The sequence below is a fragment of the Heptranchias perlo genome, chromosome 12 (assembly GCF_035084215.1).
Source record: "Heptranchias perlo isolate sHepPer1 chromosome 12, sHepPer1.hap1, whole genome shotgun sequence".
NCBI lineage: Eukaryota > Metazoa > Chordata > Chondrichthyes > Hexanchiformes > Hexanchidae > Heptranchias > Heptranchias perlo.
The window spans coordinates 56,968,202-56,985,924 of NC_090336.1; the positions used below are offsets into that span (position 1 = coordinate 56,968,202).

The window sequence follows — 17,723 nt, forward strand, 5'->3', positions numbered from 1 at the left end:
TGCCCCTCAGGGGTATAAACCGATTCTGTATCACGTTAAATGTTTCTTTAAACATTTCCCACTGATCATCAGTCGTTTTACCCATTAACAGATTTGCCCAGTTTACTGTGGACAGTCTCTGTCTCATCCCATTGAAGTCGGCCTTACCCAAGTCTAGAATCTTATCAGCTGATTCACTTTTTTCCCTTTCAAACACTACATTGAACTCGATCATGTTATGACCACTATTGGATCGATGTTCACGCACAGTTAAGCCGTTAACTAAATCCGGTTCATTACTCATTACTAAATCTAGTATGGCTTGCCCCCTTGTTGCCTCTGGGACATACTGCTGCAGAAAACTATCCCGGACACACTCAAGAAATTCACGAGCTTTCTGACAGTTGCTCGTCTGCTTTTCCCAATCAATGTGAAGGTTAAAGTCCCCCATTAAGACCGCTATGCCTTTCTTACACAGTTGTCTAATCTCTGCATTTATACAATCTAGCACTTCAGAGCTGCTGCCAGGGCTCCTATATACAACTCCCACTATAGTCTTAGATCCTTTCCTATTTCTCAATTCAACCCATAAGGTCTCTGTTGGCTGCTTACCTCTTGTTATATCCCCCTTTATCATTGAAGTGATTTCATCTCTAATCATTACGGCTACTCCTCCCCCTCTTTCATTTTCCTTATCTCTCCTGTAGACCTTATAACCTGGTATAATTAGTTCCCAATCCTGACCATCCTGCAGCCAAGTCTCAGTAATAGCTATCATGTCATACCCTCCAATTTGAATTTGAACCTATAGTTCATTTAATTTATTCCTTATGCTCCGTGCATTTGTATATTGAACTCTTAGTTGGGCCACACACCCTAGCCTGACCTTCAGCTTTGATGCTATGTTAATCGCCTTACGCCTTCTAGTTTTTATTTTATCTGTCGTGCCTAAAATACACTTTCTTTCCACTGCTCTACGCTTTTCCCTTTCACTTGTTCTTGAACAACTGTTTGTACTATTTGTATTGTAGATTTCCCCAGGGTCTTCCCCTCTCTTGCTGCTCTCAACTTTATTCCCTTCTGACTCCCCTCTCAGGTTCCCATCCCCCTGCCACTCTAGTTCAAACCTTCCCCAACAGCACTAGCAAACACCCCCAGGAGGACATTGGTCCCGGTCCTGCTCGGGTGTAACCCGTCACGCTTGTACAGGTCCCACCTTCCCCAGAACCGGTCCCAATGTCCCAGGAATCTAAATCCCTCCCTTCTACATCATCCCTGCAGCCACGCATTCATCCTGGCTATTCTCCTGTTCCTATACTCACTAGCACGTGGCACTGGTAGTAATCCTGAGATCACTACCTTTGAAGTCCTGCTTTTTAATTTGTCTCCTAACTCCTTAAATTCACCTTGCAGGACCTCATCCCTTTTTTTACCTATGTCGTTGGTACCAATATGGACCACGACTACTGGCTGTTCACCACCCTCCCCCTCCAGAATGCCCTGCATCCGCTCCGTGACATCCTTGACCATAGCACCAGGGAGGCAACATACCATCCTGGAGTCACGTTTGCGGCCACAGAAACGCCTATCTGTTCCCCTTACAATTGAATCCCCTATCACTATAGCCCTGCCACTCTTCTTCCTTCCCTCCTGTGTAGCAGAGCCGCCCGTGGTGCCCCGAACTTGGCTCTTGCTGCTTTCCCCTGATAAGCCATCTCCCCCAACAGTATCCGAAGCAGAATATCTGTTTGAGAGGGAGATGGCCCCAGGGGACTCGTGCTCTACCTGCCTAGTCCTTTTACTCTGCCTGGCGGTCACCCATTTCCTTTCTGCCTGCGTAATCTTTACCTGCGGTGTGACCACCTCACTGAACGTGCTATCCACGATAGTCTCAGCATCGCGGATCCCCCACAGTGAATCCACCCGCAGCTCCAGCTCCGAATTACGGTTAGCCGGTAGCTGCAACTGGACACACTTCCTGCACACGTGGTCGCCAGGGACACTGGCAGTGTCCATGATTTCCCACATAGTGCAGGAGGAGCATATCACGGGTGCGAGCTGTGCTGAACGAAGAAGTTTATTTAATAATGAAGTATTTCCATAGATTTTCATGTGGATTGACGTAAGATATTGGAACAGAAATTGTGAAACATGAAGAAGCTGAAAAAAGATATATTAAGGTGAAAGAGGAGCGCAGTGATAATTGAAGTTCCTAGGTGATGTGAATCAAATATATAAACAAAGTCAAATCAATTACTAAGATGCATTTTTAGGGTATTTGACTTGAGTTGAAGTAAGTTACTCTAACATTGTTCAGGTAATCCCCCGTCCTCTCTGGCCATTGTCTCTCTGGCTGAACCAGATTATATGCAACCTCAGCGTCCTGTTTGACCTTAAGCTGAGTTTCCATCTCCATATTCTCCATCACAAAGACCACTGACTTCCATCTCCGTACATCATCTACTTTCATCCCTGCCTCAGCGCATCTGCTGCTGAAAACCTCATCCATGCTTTTGTCACTCCAGGCTTGACTTTACGTTGCTCTCCTGACCGGCCTCCCGTCCTCCACCCTCTGTAAACTTCAGCCAATCCAAAATTCTGCTGCTTGGCTGCTATCCCACACTAAGTTCCACTCAATCATCACCCCTGTCCTCAGCAACCTACATTTTTCCCAACTCAAATTTGAAATTTTCATCCGAGTGTTTAAATCCCTTCATGGCCTTGACCTTCCCTATGTTTGTAACCCTCTGTAGCCCTAAAACCCCCTCCCCCAAACTCTCCATTCTTCTGATTCTGGCCTGCTGTGCACCCCCGTTCTCTTTGACCCAACATTGGCGGCTGTGCCGATCTAGGTCCCATGCCCTGGAATTTGTTTCCTGCCCCAAGGTTCCATCCCTACCCCTTTTTCCTTGTTTGCATTATCTCAGCAACACTATCCATAGGTGTAAGATCAGTTCCCATATGTATGCTGATGCCTATTTCTTACCGCTCCATCGCTTCTCTCAACTCCACAACTGCCAGAGTGCCTGTCTGATAATCAAGTTGTTGGTGAGCCAGAATTTCCTCCAATTAAACATTGGGAATACTAAAGCCATTGTATTTGTTCCCCACTCACCCTTGAGACCATCTCGTTCACTTAGGCTGCACTATATAGTCTGCAGCTTCAGTCAGTATTGTGTGTTTAAACAAAACTGAGCACATCTAACTTCAGTTTGTATGTAAACTTTGAGATTCCTGCCACATCCTGATCTGTGGTCCTGGATTCTCACCATTTTCTGCTTGCTGTTTTTATTCTGTAACATAGATGTACAATACCATTAAACACACAGTAGTGCAGTTCACATGTGGTGAGATATTAATTCAAGCTGGTACAAGTGCCCTCAGGGCCAGTGACTAAACTGCTATTTGTATTTGTATAAGTGTGGGGACACTGTGCTGGCTGTGGAGCCGCATAGAAATCTTGCTATCAGTACTTTGCATATTCCACCCAGTTGCAATGTGCACCAGGGAGGAATGACATGATAGGAGCAAAATGTTATCATTAACAATTGTCAGTCCCCTAGCAATGCTGCTGTCTATGTCCTGTTTGGGGCCTGAAATATTTCTGCATCCAACAAGCTGTTGTTTTAACAACTGAGTTGGATGGGAAACCAAACTGATCCAGAGGTCTGGCACATCCTTGTACCCTTCTGTTCTACTTCCTATTATAGCTGCTGTCACCTTTTGTATCTTATTCTCTGAGAAATATTTTTTGCACCTGCACAATGTGGTAAAAGTTTTTGCAAACAGTGCTGAAGATTGGAGTTTTAAAATCCTACAGCTGTGCAGTGAAAATTCAGCAGAGGGCACTGTCAGCTGCAGAACATATCATATATGTACCGTCACTTTGAGTACATAGGTCTGGATAACACCCTTGTTGGCTTTTAATTTCTGTCTCTTCATGATTGTTTTGCCACACTTGGCGTAATTAACTGAAGGTCCTTTTCGTAATTCCATCACAGCCTCTGTCTGTTGTCTGCGGGCTTCCTTTAACTCCTCATACTTCTCCTGTAAAGTTTCCTTCAATTTATTATAATGTTTTTAGCACTGTTCTAGTTGTTTTATTAGTACTCGACAGGTTATATATAACCGTTGAACCATTATTCTTGCTCTCCTGTTCCAACTTCTTATTTTCCTCTTCAAAGAGGACCGTAACCCATTCTTTGTCGGATCACGTCCAGCACAGATTCCATTCCTTGACGCTCGAGGACAAATTGTTCAAAGAACTTTTCTAGGTTAGATTTGTCTAACATGGTGACATATTTAAAATGAAGCTGTATACCTGCAAGTACTGTAGGTCAGGAAGAGGTATGGGGCATCACTCTACCATAAGGGAATCAGCCTTACTGTCTGCATCTATAATAGGACGCTATAGGATAGGGTGCCACAGTTAGCTAGCTAGCCTTAGGTGAGTTCATTCAACGAATGTAAGACAAGACGTACGCAAACAAAGTTTCGCTTATTGAAAGTTTAATCCTCCAAATAGGGTGAAGTTCTTGCAAATCAAGTGAACTTGACTCAGGCAAACGAGGTCTGTCGTGCATGCAGCTCTTGAGCTCATACTTCCCGGGTCAAATCCAAATTCCTGTTACAATTCAATATCTTTCTATACTTTTCTGAGCTACAAGTTCCTTTTCAAAATATCCATACAAGGTAAACCACACAGACTTCTATCTGTGGAGTAGAGACTAAAGGTGACCCACAGTACTTCTGTTGATTGATGGATGAGGATAAACTCACATTCCACCATGCTGTTTTTTTCCATTTTCTCAGCCCTCTGATCTTGTTCTTCCCAAGGTCGCCCGACCAGCCTTCAATTAAATATCAATGAGCTAGTGTCCAAGAGTACCAGGCGTAATTTCACTAGCAGAGCCTCAAGGACGGTGAGCAGAGGCCTACTCAAGTATTTCAATGGAGAAAGCAACTATATATTTTTTTATTCGTTCATGGGATGTGGTCGTTGCTGGCAAGGCCGGCATTTATTGCCCATCCCTAATTGCCCTTGAGAAGGTGGTGGTGAGCCGCCGCCTTGAACCGCTGCAGTCCGTGTGGTGACTGTTCTCCCACAGTGCTGTTAGGAAGGGAGTTCCAGGATTTTGCCCCAGCGACGATGAAGGAACGGCGATATATTTCCAAGTCGGGATGGTGTGTGACTTGGTGGGGAACGTGTAGGTGGTGTTGTTCCCATGTGCCTGCTACCCTTGTCCTTCGAGGTGATGGAGGTCGCGGGTCTGGGAGGTGCTGTCGAAGAAGCCTTGGTGAGTTGCTGCAGTGCATCCTGTGGATGGTACACACTGCAGCCACGGTGCAACGGTGGTGAAGGGAGTGAATGTTTCGGGTGGTGGATGCGGTGCTTTGTTTTGGATGGTGTCGAGCTTCTTGAGTGTTATTGGAGCTACAATCATCCAAGCAAGTGGAGAGTATTCCATCACACTCCTGACTTGTGCCTCGCAGATGGTGGAAAGGCTTTGGGGAGTCAGGAGGTGAGTCACTCGCCGCAGAATACCCAGCCTCTGACCTGCTCTCGTAGCCACTGTATTTATTTGGCTGGTCCAGTTAAGTTTCTGGTCAATGGTAACCCCCAGGATGTTGATGGTGGGGATGGTAATGCCGTTGAATGTCAAGGGGAAGTGGTTAGACTCTCTTGTTGGAGATGGTTATTGCCTGGCACTTATCTGGCGCGAATGTTACTTGCCACTTATCAGCCCAAGCCTGGATGTTGTCCAGGTCTTGCTTCATTATTTGAGGGGTTGTGAATGGAACTGAACACTGTGCAATCATCAGCGAACATCCCCATTTCTGACCACCTGATGGAGGGAAGGTCATTGATGAAGCAGCTGAAGATGGTTGGGCCTCGGACACTGCCCTGAGGAACTCCTGCAGCAATGTCCTGGGGCTGAGATTGGCCTCCATCAACCACTACCATCTTCCTTTGTGCGAGGTATGACTCCAACCACTGGAGAGTTTTCCCCCTGATTCCCATTGACTTCAATTTTACTAGGGCTCCTTGGTGCCACACTCGGTCAAATGCTGCCTTGATGTCAAGGGCAGTCACTCTCACCTCGCCTCTGGAATTCAGCTCTTTTATCCATGTTTGGACCAAGGCTGTAATGAGGTCTGGAGCAGAGTGGTCCTGGCGGAACCCAAACTGAGTATCAGTGAGCAGGTTATTGGTGAGTAAGTGCTGCTTGCAAGCACTGTCGACGACACCTTCCATCACTTTGCTGATGATTGAGAGTAGAGTGATGGGGCGGTAATTGGCCGGATTGGATTTGTCCTACTTTTTGTGAACAGGACATACCTGGGCAATTTTCCACATTGTCGGTTAGATGCCAGTGTTGTAGCTGTACTGGAACAGCTTGGCTCGAGGCGCAGCTAGTTCTGGAGCACAAGACTTCAGCACTACAGCTGGGATGTTGTTGGGGCCCATAGCCTTTGCTGTATCCAGTGCACTCAGCCGTTTCTTGATATCACGTGGAGTGAATCGAATTAGCTGAAGACTGGCTTCTGTGATGGTGGGGATATCGGGAGGAGGCCGAGATGGATCGTCCACTCCGCACTTCTGGCTGAAGATGGTTGCAAACGCTTCAGACTTGTCTTTTGCACTCGTGCTGGACTCCGCCATCATTGAGGATGGGGATGTCTGCAGATCCTCCTCCTCCCGTTAGTTGTTTAATTGTCCACCACCATTCATGACTGGATGTGGCTGGACTGCAGAGCTTTGATCTGATCCGTTGGTTGTGGACTCGCTTAGCTCTGTCTATAGCATGTTGCTTCCGCTGTTTAGCATGCATGTAGTCCTGAGTTGTCGCTTCACCAGGTTGGCACCTCATTTTTCGGTACGCCTGGTGCTGCTCCTGGCATGCTCTTCTACACTCCTCATTGAACCGGGGTTGATCCCCTGGCTTGTTGGTAATGGTAGAGTGAGGAATATGCTGGACCATGAGGTTACAGATTGTGCTGGAATACAATTCTGCTGCTGCTGATGTCCCACAGCGCCTCATGGATGCCCAGTTTTGAGCTGCTGGATCTGTTCTGAATCTATGCCATTTAGCACGGTGGTAGTGCCACACAACACGTTGGATAGTGTCCTCAGTGTGAAGACAGGACTTGGTCTCCACAAGGACTGTGCGGTGGTCACTCCTACCAATACTGTCATGGACAGATGCATTTGCGACAGGTAGATTGGTGAGGACGAGGTCAAGTAAGTTTTTCCCTCGTGTTGGTTCGCTCACCACCTGCCGCAGGCCCAGTCTAGCAGCTATGTCCTTCAGGACCCGGCCAGCTCGGTCAGTAGTGGTGCTACTGAGCCACTCTTGGTGATGGACATTGAAGTCCCCCACCCAGAGTACATTCTGTGCCCTTGCTACCCTCAGTGCTTCCTCCAAGTGGTGCTCAACATGGAGGAGGACTGATTCATCAGCTGACGGAGGATGGTAGGTGGTCATCAGCAGGAGGTTTCCTTGCCCATGTTTGACCTGATGCCATGAGATTTCATGGGGTCCAGAGTTAATGTTGAGGACTCAGGGCCACTCCCTCCTGACTGTATATCACTGTACCGCCATCTCTGGTGGGTCTGTCCTGCCGGTGGGACAGGACATACCCAGGGATGGTGATGGAAGAGTCTGGGACGTTGGCTGAAATGTATGATTCTGTGAGTATGGCTCTGTCAGGCTGTTGCTTGACTGGTCTGTGGGACAGCTCTCCCAATTTTGGCACAAGTCCCCAGATGTTGGTGAGGAGGACTTTGCAGGGTCGACTGGGCTTGGTTTGCCTTTGTCGTGTCCAGTGCCTAGTGGTCTGATGCCGGATGGTCCGTCAGGTTTTATTCTTATTATGACTTTTCGTAGCGAGAGTTTACAACTGAGTGGCTTGCTAGGCCATTTCAGAGGGCAATTAAGAATCAACCACATTGCTGTGGGTCTGGAGTCACATATAGGCCAGACTGGGTAAGGACGGCAGGTTTCCTTCCCTAAACACACGGAACAGCCATGGGGACCAAATTCGCACCCCAATACGCCAACATTTTCATGCACAAGTTCGAGCAGGACTTCTTCACTGCACAAGACCTCCAACCAACACTATACACCAGATACATCGACGACATTTTCTTTCTATGGACCCACGGCAAGGAATCACTAAAGAGACTACACGATAACATCAACAAGTTCCATCCCACCATCAAGCTCACCATGGACTACTCCTCAGAATCAGTTTCTTTCTTGGACACACGAATCTCCATCAAAGACGGGCACCTCAGCACCTCACTCTACCGCAAGCCCACGGACAACCTCACGATGCTCCACTTTTCCAGCTTCCACCCTAACCACGTCAAAGAGGCCATCCCCTATGGACAGGCCCTGCGAATACACAGGGTCTGCTCAGACGAGGAGGAACGCGATGGACACCTACAGACGCTGAAAGACGCCCTAGTAAGAACGGGATATGACGCTCGACTCATCGATCGACAGTTCCGACGGGCCACAGCAAAAAATCGCATAGACCTCCTCAGGAGACTAACACGGGACGCAACCAACAGAGTACCCTTTGTCGTCCAGTACTTCCCCGGAGCGGAGAAACTACGCCATGTTCTCCGCAGCCTTCAACATGTCATCAATGAGGACAAACACCTCGCTATGGCCATCCCCACACCTCCACTACTCGCCTTTAAACAGCCACCCAACCTCAAACAGACCATCGTTCACAGCAAACTACCTAGCTTTCAAGAGAACAGCGTCCACGACGCCACACAACCCTGCCACGGTAACCTCTGCAAGACATGCCAGATCATCGACACAGATACCACCATCACACGAGATGACACCACCCACCAGGTGCATGGTTCATACTCCTGTGACTCGGCCAACGTTGTCTACCTCATACGTTGCAGGAAAGGATGCCCCAGAGCATGGTACATTGGCGAGACCATGCAGACGCTGCGACAACGGATGAACGGACACCGCGCAACAATCGCCAAACAGGAGGGTTCCCTCCCAGTCGGGGAACACTTCAGCAGTCATGGACATTCATCCACCGACCTTCGGGTAAGCGTACTCCAAGGCGGCCTTCGAGACACACGACAACGCAAAATCGTCGAGCAGAAATTGATAGCCAAGTTCCGCACCCATGAGGACGGCCTCAACCGGGATCTTGGGTTCATGTCACGCTACACGTTACCCCACCAGCGAACAAATGTTATCTGTTTTTAATATAATGGGTCATTTGCTGGCTCTCTCTGCCTTCCGGATGTTTCTGCCTCTCTCTGTGTTTTTTTTTCTCTTTTTTCCCTTTTTGTTGAATGTGTATTCGGGGGTTCTGCAGGTGACACCTCTCTGTCTGAACACGGTGATTGCCTTGGCAACGGGCAGTTGCAGGGGCAGTCTGTAAACACCATGTATTGTTCAATATGTATAAATGCGTAGGCTTCAAGGAGCTCTTGAAACATTTGCCTGAGGAAGGAGAAAATCTCCGAAAGCTTGTGAATTTAAAATAAAATTGCTGGACTATAACTTGGTGTTGTAAAATTGTTTACAATTGTCAACCCCAGTCCATCACCGGCATCTCCACATCATCCCTAAAGGACATTAGTGAACCAGATGGGTTTTTATGACAATCCGGTAGTTTCATGGCCACCATTACTGATACTAGTATTTTAATTCCAGATTATATGTTTTAAACTACATGGTAGCCCTTTTCTACCCATGCCTCTCAACACCACCAATTTAATGAGCAGTGCTGCAGAAAATCCACTTCTGTTATTATAAAAACAGATCATGTGTGAGCACTTCCTGCCCATCATATGCCACTACCATCACATTGTCCTGTCCTGAAGCCTGACCATTCTCCACCTGTGCTTCTGGCCTTCTGTTTCTAGCTCCCTCCCTGAAGACCTCTCATTTACATGCATCTCATACCTCCCTCCCAGCTTCCAGCCTTATCTCCACTCTAACATCCCTTTCCATTCCAGCCCCAGCCTTTCAATAACATTTGTCGCTCTTCCCTTCATTGCTGAAATATCCATTCATTTTAATTTTACATCATTCCTAATTGCCTTCTGCTCCAACACGCCTGAACCCATTCCCAGCTTTGTGACTGCAATCATCATGCCTGCTTTTTTGAACAGCTTAATTGCACCCACCCACTTTCCTCCCTCCCCCTCCCTGGCTTACTGCACTTCACCCCACTGGTTAACAGGGGCCTGACAATTTCTTTCTTCCTCCTCCCGACCCTAGCTTTCCTACAAGCCCAGATGGCTGCCTCTCTCTCATTTCTTCGCATCCCTCTTTTTTTCTCATAGTAATAACCTGTTGGCTTCTGTTTTTTTTTCTGTCTGACTGACGACAACCCTATCCCAAGCAACTTGCGGGAGATCTTTTGAAACGTTTATATTTCTACAAACATTTGATTATTTGCATAGCTTGACGACTCTAGCCACTGCATGAAAAAGTTGATGTACGTTTTGGTAATCCTACCTCCATAATCTGTGGTGCTGGACAGCTTGCTCAAATGATAATTCAAGATCAAATTAGTGAGCAATCAGCAATGCGTGGGATAACCGAGGACAGCCAGCATGAATTTGTTCAAGGCAAGTTTTGTTTTATGAATTTAGAGTTTTTGAAGGAGTGACTAATTGTATAGATAAATGATGTAGGAGATGTGTTGCATATGGATTTGATGAAGTGCCTCACAGGAGGCTTGCTCCTAAAATTCAGGTGTATGGTATAAGAGGCAATGTAGCAGCATGGATAGGTGTTGATGGGTGTTCCTCAAATTCTAGAATGGTTGAAAATGGGTAGAATAGGCCTTTTTCTAAAAAAAAAGGCTGGCAGTATTTCTGGTTTTATAAATAGGAGCATAGAGAACAAGATACAAGAGATTATGATAAATTTGCACAATGAAATGTTTCGGCCATGATTAGTGCAGTTTTGGATTTCCCATTAGAGAAAGATCGTTGAGGCCATAGAGAGAATGCAGTGTTGATTAACTAGATTGATTACAGGGATGAGAAACTATATAAATTATGAAGAGAGATATGAGGGACTCGGGCTATTTGCTTTGGAACAGAAGGCTAAGAGGAGATTTAACAGGTTTTTAAAATTATAACCGGTTTTTGATGGCTTTCCCTATTCACCCCTATTTTCTTGGAGGGGGCCAGTGAAGGGGGGGTGGGGGGGGTCATCAATTTAAAATGGTCACAGTGAAGCAAGAGGTTAGGAGAAAATTAATTAGCAGAGGATTGTTGGAGCTACAGGGAGTGTTAAGGCAGAGACCACTATCTTTTAAGGGAAAATTGGATAAATATTTGAAGCAGAGGAAGATACAGGGCCCGAGGGAGATAGCAGGGCAATGGGATTAGTTTTGGATTGCTTTAGCAAAAAGCCAGCACAGACGCAATGCACCAAATGGCCTTCTGTGCTGTAAACTTCTGTGGTTCTAAATGAGCTTTAATTATTTAACTCACTCGGCATCATTTCACTTTCCAGCCACACTTTATCTCCCAATGCTCACATTCACAAGTCGCACCAATAATTACCTAACTTGCTACCTAAATCTTGTGAATAAATTATTGATCACATTTAAATAATCTGTATGTTCGGTCACTTTAAAAAAAAATGTTTAGTGCAATTAAATAAATCAGTCAAGTGACTTACCTCACTGCAGCTAAACTTCTTTCACTTTATTAACTTGTTTTCTCATATCTCTTGCTACAGCCACACCTTCCTATTTTCTCTAACACTACAGGAAATCAACTAGTAATAAAAGTGGGATATCTAACACACATCTTTGTGTGTCACACTTCATCTGTCGCACTCTAACACATGCAAATTAGTGTCACTTTTTTTTTAAATGATAAGTTAGTGATTTGGAATGTACAGAGAAGCTCCCCCACTGCCTGACAACAGGTGCCAGCATGTCTGTACTCTTTGACTGCCTTTAACAATTACACTTTTTAAAAAAACAAGCCAGGCATTTCATCCTAGGTTCTGACTAGCAGCCTGAAGAGCGATTAAATTCCTTACCCAATGTTTACTGAACTGTTGTGCTTTGTGATCTTAAAGGGACACCGCTTCATTTTAGCAACAGAATAATATATTGTGCATAACACTTCTGTTATAGAATAGCATATTCAACTTAACATGAGCAATGGCATGGGAGATCTGCTAATATAATGTGCTACATCGAGCACATTTCAGTCATACTTCTTGTCACATTTTGGCACGTCACACCTTTTAATTTAAATTTCTTGCAACCAATTGGCTTAAATTAGATATTCTTAAAGCAGCAACAAATCGCAACCACAGGTTGTGGAATATGCCAACAACGCACCGTTGCAAGGGATGAAAGGGACCAATCAGCAGTTTCAAAAACTCCCAATCAAAAATTTGCATAGCAACAGCTACCAAAAGCAAACAACAGAGAGAGCCAATCGAATCGCTCCAATTATTGAAAATCCTTTCAACTGCCATATTGTCTTCTCCAGTAAGATGAGATCTTACGACTGAAAATGTAATGAAGACATTAACTTGTAAAATTTACAAATGATTAAACTTATCGATGTAATATTTTCTTATGTTTTGAAATGCTTTTAATAGTGCTTTCTGTTGGAGGCTTGTGCCTTTGTGAGAAGTCTGAACCTTGAGTTCAGATAGGTGCCCAACACCATCACTGTTAGCTGAGTCGACTGAAGCTGGAACATAGAATCACAGAAGGAGACCATTGGGCCCGTCGTGCCTGTGCTGGCTCTTTGAAAGAACTGTCAAATTTAGTCCCACACCCCAGCTTTTTCCCCATAACCCTGCAAATTAGTTCTCCAAGTACATGTCCAATTGCCTTTTGAAAGTCCCTATGGAATCTGCTTCCATCACCCTTTCAGATAGTGCATTCCAGATCTTAACAACTCTCTATGTGAAAAAACATTTTCCTCATTTCCCCTCTAGTTCTTTTGGCAATTATTTTAAATCTATGACCTCTGGTTACCGATCCACTTGCCAGAGGAAACAGTTTCTCCCGACTTGCTCCATCAAAACCCCTCATAATTTTGAATACCTCCAATAGGTAACCTTCTCCACTCCAAGGAGAACAATCCCAGCTTCTCCAATCACTCCACATAACTGAAGTCCCTCATCCCTGGTATCATCCTAGTGAATCTCCTCTGTACCCTCTCCAAGGCCTTGACATCCTAAAGTGTGGTGCCCAGAATTGTACTCAATACTCCAGCTAAGGCTTAACCAGTGATTTGTCAAGGTTTAGCATGACTTCCTTGTTTTTGTATTCAATGTCCCTATTTACGAAACCAAGTAAGCCATACACTTTCTTAACCACCTTATCAACTTGCCCTACCACCTTCAAAGATTTATGAATATGCACCCACAGGTCCCTCTGCTCTTGCATCCCCCTCAAAATAGTACCATTTAGATTATACTACCTCTCCATGTTCATTTCCAAAATGCATCACTTCACACTTATCCACATTAAATTGCGTCTGCCCATTTCATCAGTCTGCTGCTATCCTGTTCTCTATTTACTACATTGCCAAGTTTTGTATCATCCATCAAACTTTGAAATTGTACTCCCTATAGCCAAGTCCAGGTCATTTATATATAACAAGAAAAGCACTGGTCCTAATACCGACCCCTGGGGGACCCCACTGCATACGTCTCTCCAGTCAGAAAAATATCCGTTCACCGCTACACTCTGTCTCCTATCCCGTAGCCAATTACATACCCAAATTACCACCGTCCCTTTAATCTCGTGCTTTTTTCTGATTAAGTCTGTTATGTGGTACATTATCAAATGTCTTTTGAAAGTCCACATATAGGACATCGACTGCACTATCGTCCCTTTCTGTTACTTCATCGAAGAACTCAACGTCCGGTTAGTCAGACGTGGTTTGCCTTTAACAAATCCGTGCTGGCTGTCCCTTATTGACCCATGGTTCTCCATGTGAGAATTAATTTTGTCCTTGACAATGGTCTCTAGTAGTTTACGCTACATTGGCGTTAGACTCACTGGCCTGCAGTTACCAGGTTTATCGCTCCCCTTTTTTTTGAACAGGTGTGTAACATTTGCAATCCTCTGGCATCACTCCCATATCCAAGGAGGATTGAAAGACTGTGGTCAGAGCTTCTGTTATCTCCATCCAAGCTTTCCTCAGCAACCTAGGTTGCATCCCCTCTGAACCGGGTGACTTGTTAACTTTGCCAATCTATTTAACACCTCCTTTCTATCTATTTATATCCCATCCAATATCTCTTCTGCTGTGATATTAACTCGAACCTCTTCTTTTGTGAAGACAGATGCAAAGTACTCATTCAGTACCTCAGTCATGTCCTCTGTCTCCACAAGATTACCTTTTTTGTCTCTAATCGACCCCACCATTCCATTAACTATCCTTTTACTTTTTATATATTTATATAAGATTTTTGAGTTCCCTTTTATGTTACCCGCTAATCTTTCTCATACTCTCTCTTTGCCCTTCTTCTATCCTTTTCCAATTTCCCCCTGCACTCTGTATTCTGCCTGGTTTTCGTCTGTATTCTGTACCTGACATTTGTCTCAAACCTTTTTATGTTTCATTTTCACCTCTATTTCCTTTGTCACCCAGGGAGTTCTAGCTTTGGATGTCCTATTTTTCCTCTGGAATATGCTTGGTTTGTACCCGAACTATCTTCACCTTGTAGGCCTGTCATTGCTCATTTACTGTTTTCCTAGCCAATCTTTGTTTCCAGTCTACCTGTGCTAGAAACTTGTAAAAATTTCTGTGATTGACAGCAAAACTAGCATTCGGGGTGCGCTAGGATTTTCTTTCCTTGAGCCATGCTACTTCCAGTGGAAAATGAACAAAACCTCCAGAGAATTAATTTTTAGGACAGTGAAAATAACTGTGCTTTCCTTGTGTATGAAAAATCTCAGCCAATGCAAGAATGAACTAAACTTTTTCTGAAAACTTTCTTGGGGGGGGCGGGTGGTGGAGGGTGGTGTGGGGGAGGAGGTGTGAGGATCAGCTTGCTATATTCAAGGATTGTTTATAAGGATATGTGTGACAAATGACCATTTTAAAATGCCAGCGTTCAAACTGAAAGCTTCATGTTTTGGAAATGGATTACAGCAGCTGCCTTTTGTTCTGAGAACTCAAAACAATTGTTCATGTAAATAGGTGGATAGCAAAGAGCTGCTCCCCTGCATTATAGATTTATTTACATAACTGGTATTTATTTATCTAGTGGATGAGGAAGAAACGTTTTTCTTTCCAGGAAGCAATCAAAAATCATGTACTTAACTATCTCCAGAGAGATCCTTTTCGAAACTGCATTCCTCAAGCTCTGTACTATGACGAACATCGTGGAGGTTCTGCTCATTCTAAGTCAAATGTCTCATGGTGCATTCCAAAGGAACACATTCACACCAGGAAGATATCGCCGTCGGTCATTCCCCTTTGTCTCAGAAAAATGCCATATTAAGTATATTTGGATTGCATCAAATGATTCAGTGGCTGTTCATTGTGAGTGAATTGCATTTTACAATAATTACGATGCACCTTGAAATAGACCAAACACTGACATAACTTGATATCTTGTATTACACCAATTTTTTTTATATCGTAGCTGTGTGCGACTGCCTTGCACTATACTGAAATTACATAGAACATCCACCAGATGGCTCCAGAGACTAGACATTTTAATGTCTTATAGCAAATGTATATTTTTTTTACCAAATAACTTGTCAGTGTATTTGTAATCTTCATGTAGCTTGGATCATCTCCACAACCACTTTGGAAAGTCTGTGGAGAAGTATTTTTTAGTGGCACACTTCAGTTTTTAAAAATTAGTGATTTTCACTTTCATTAAGAAAACCACCTGGATAATATGAAAATGTAGGGTTTCTGAGAATTGCTTTTTGTCAAATCTATTATACATAGCATAGTAATTATGACATACTTTAGGTGTTCGATGTGCTGTGCTACATAACTGGGGACAAAGACATTTGAATGTTTAAATAATGAATGTGATCATTGAAATGTTTTAGAGAACAATGTGCGAGGTTCATTCATTGATGTACTATTGAATCATCCATTTAAAAATGGTATCGGTGATCATTTTTGTAGTGAGGCTGGAAAACCTTTGTGCTAAAGTTGATGTGTTACATAAACTATTTAACATTATTTATCAAAAGTTGCTTGAAAACTTCACCTCACTAGCTGATGGAAGAGCTTGATGTGAGTCTTGTGGAGGAGCTGGTCTAATCTGGTGATCCTTTCCTGACGCCAGACCCTGAATCCTCCTCAGGTGAGTCCTTCATTGTGCCAGATTGGATAGAGGGCTGTTTGCTCCCAGCACGTGCACAATTTTGCTAACACACCTGGCTGCATCAAGGTACATCTTCCGCAAGCACAGTTTTGAGAACAAAGGTGAGATAGTTAGGTAGAATTTGCTTTGATTGTTACTTTGTCCATTTACTTACTGTCTTTGAAATAAAGCAACTTAATGATTCATAGCTGGTCTCATTTCACCAAGTGTTTCTCAGTCTGCCTTTCAAAAGATTGGAGAAACACGCGAGGGCAGGGTATCCAGTTCAGATCACGACAGGATCCTATTGTTACACCCCTGAGTTATGTGATCATACAATTAGATATGGGGCAGTGTCGGCATACATCTGAACGTAAGACACTCAGACCGTTTATGGGAGCGTCGATTGCTGCTGTACCTGAGAGAACATCTAAAGCAGACCTGAAACTTGTAACAGCATGTTTTACTGAAAAAGTGCTTTACACGTCTCCACACTGTAGCAAGGATACAGTGCAGATTAACTTGGATGCTACCTGGTAAGATAAAATTTAAATACAAAGGAAGACTTGATAAAATGGGGTTGTTGCCAGTAGAATAGAGGTGATTAAGGGGTGATTTTACAGAGGTGTTTAAACTGATGAAGCGAAGGGACAGAGTTCATTGACACTGACTGTTTCAGTGATTTGAGGGATCTTGAACGAGGTGGTGATGAAATGCAATTAAATGTAAGAGATTTCAGTGGACAGTGGGAGAAGCTTTTCTGCACAGGGTTGTGAGGTTGTGTAATGCATTACTGGAGTTAGTGATTGAAGCAGAGATCATGTCAACATATAAGAATACTTTAGATAGGTGGTTGAAGGAAAGGGAGATGAAGAGATATGGGAAGAGGGCAGGCACAATGGATTTGGACAACTTTTTGTGGAAGACTGGTTGGACAAAATGGCCTGTTTTCCTGTTAGAATGACATAGCAATTACATGTCAAATAATTAAAAAGTTGTAAAGAACGTGGAGCAGGTTTTGTTTCAATGCGCTGCAAACTTTCATTCCTGACATTTATAACAACTGTATGTTAAAGTGAAATGTACGAACATGATTCAGCCAATATGTTTAAATTTTAAATTCTTGCTCAACTATCTATCACAACTTTACTACATATGTTGCCCCTTCCTTATTTGAGCATTTGCCACTGTGTTGCGCAGTCATGACGACAGCTGCACATATCTACCACTAGGTGGCGGTTCAGAAGCTGCAGATCACCAAACTTGCATTTACAGTATGCACTCTATGGGGAATTCACTTTGTCCTGATATGGGAGATCTACTGGCTGAAAGTTTTAAGTCATAACTGAAGATAATCCATTTTTTGGATAGTGAACTGTCCAAGTTGCTGCACCAAATTGGGCACCGAACCTCAGGAAG

At 44.2% G+C, this 17,723-nt stretch overlaps 2 protein-coding genes across 2 annotated transcripts in view; one reads left to right on the plus strand and one right to left on the minus strand.

The window, feature by feature from the left end:
* The window catches only part of LOC137328050 (uncharacterized), a 59,011-nt gene extending 47,256 nt beyond the window's left edge, over positions 1–11,755 (minus strand). Inside the window, exon 1 of the mRNA XM_067994159.1 lies at positions 11,670–11,755. The gene's annotated coding sequence lies outside the window, so the exon portion shown is untranslated. The remainder of the gene's footprint in view (positions 1–11,669) is intronic.
* Positions 1–17,723, plus strand: part of zgc:101566 (Transmembrane protein 263-B-like) — a 178,170-nt gene that overhangs the window by 15,147 nt on the left and 145,300 nt on the right. The gene's annotated exons all lie outside the window — the stretch shown is intronic.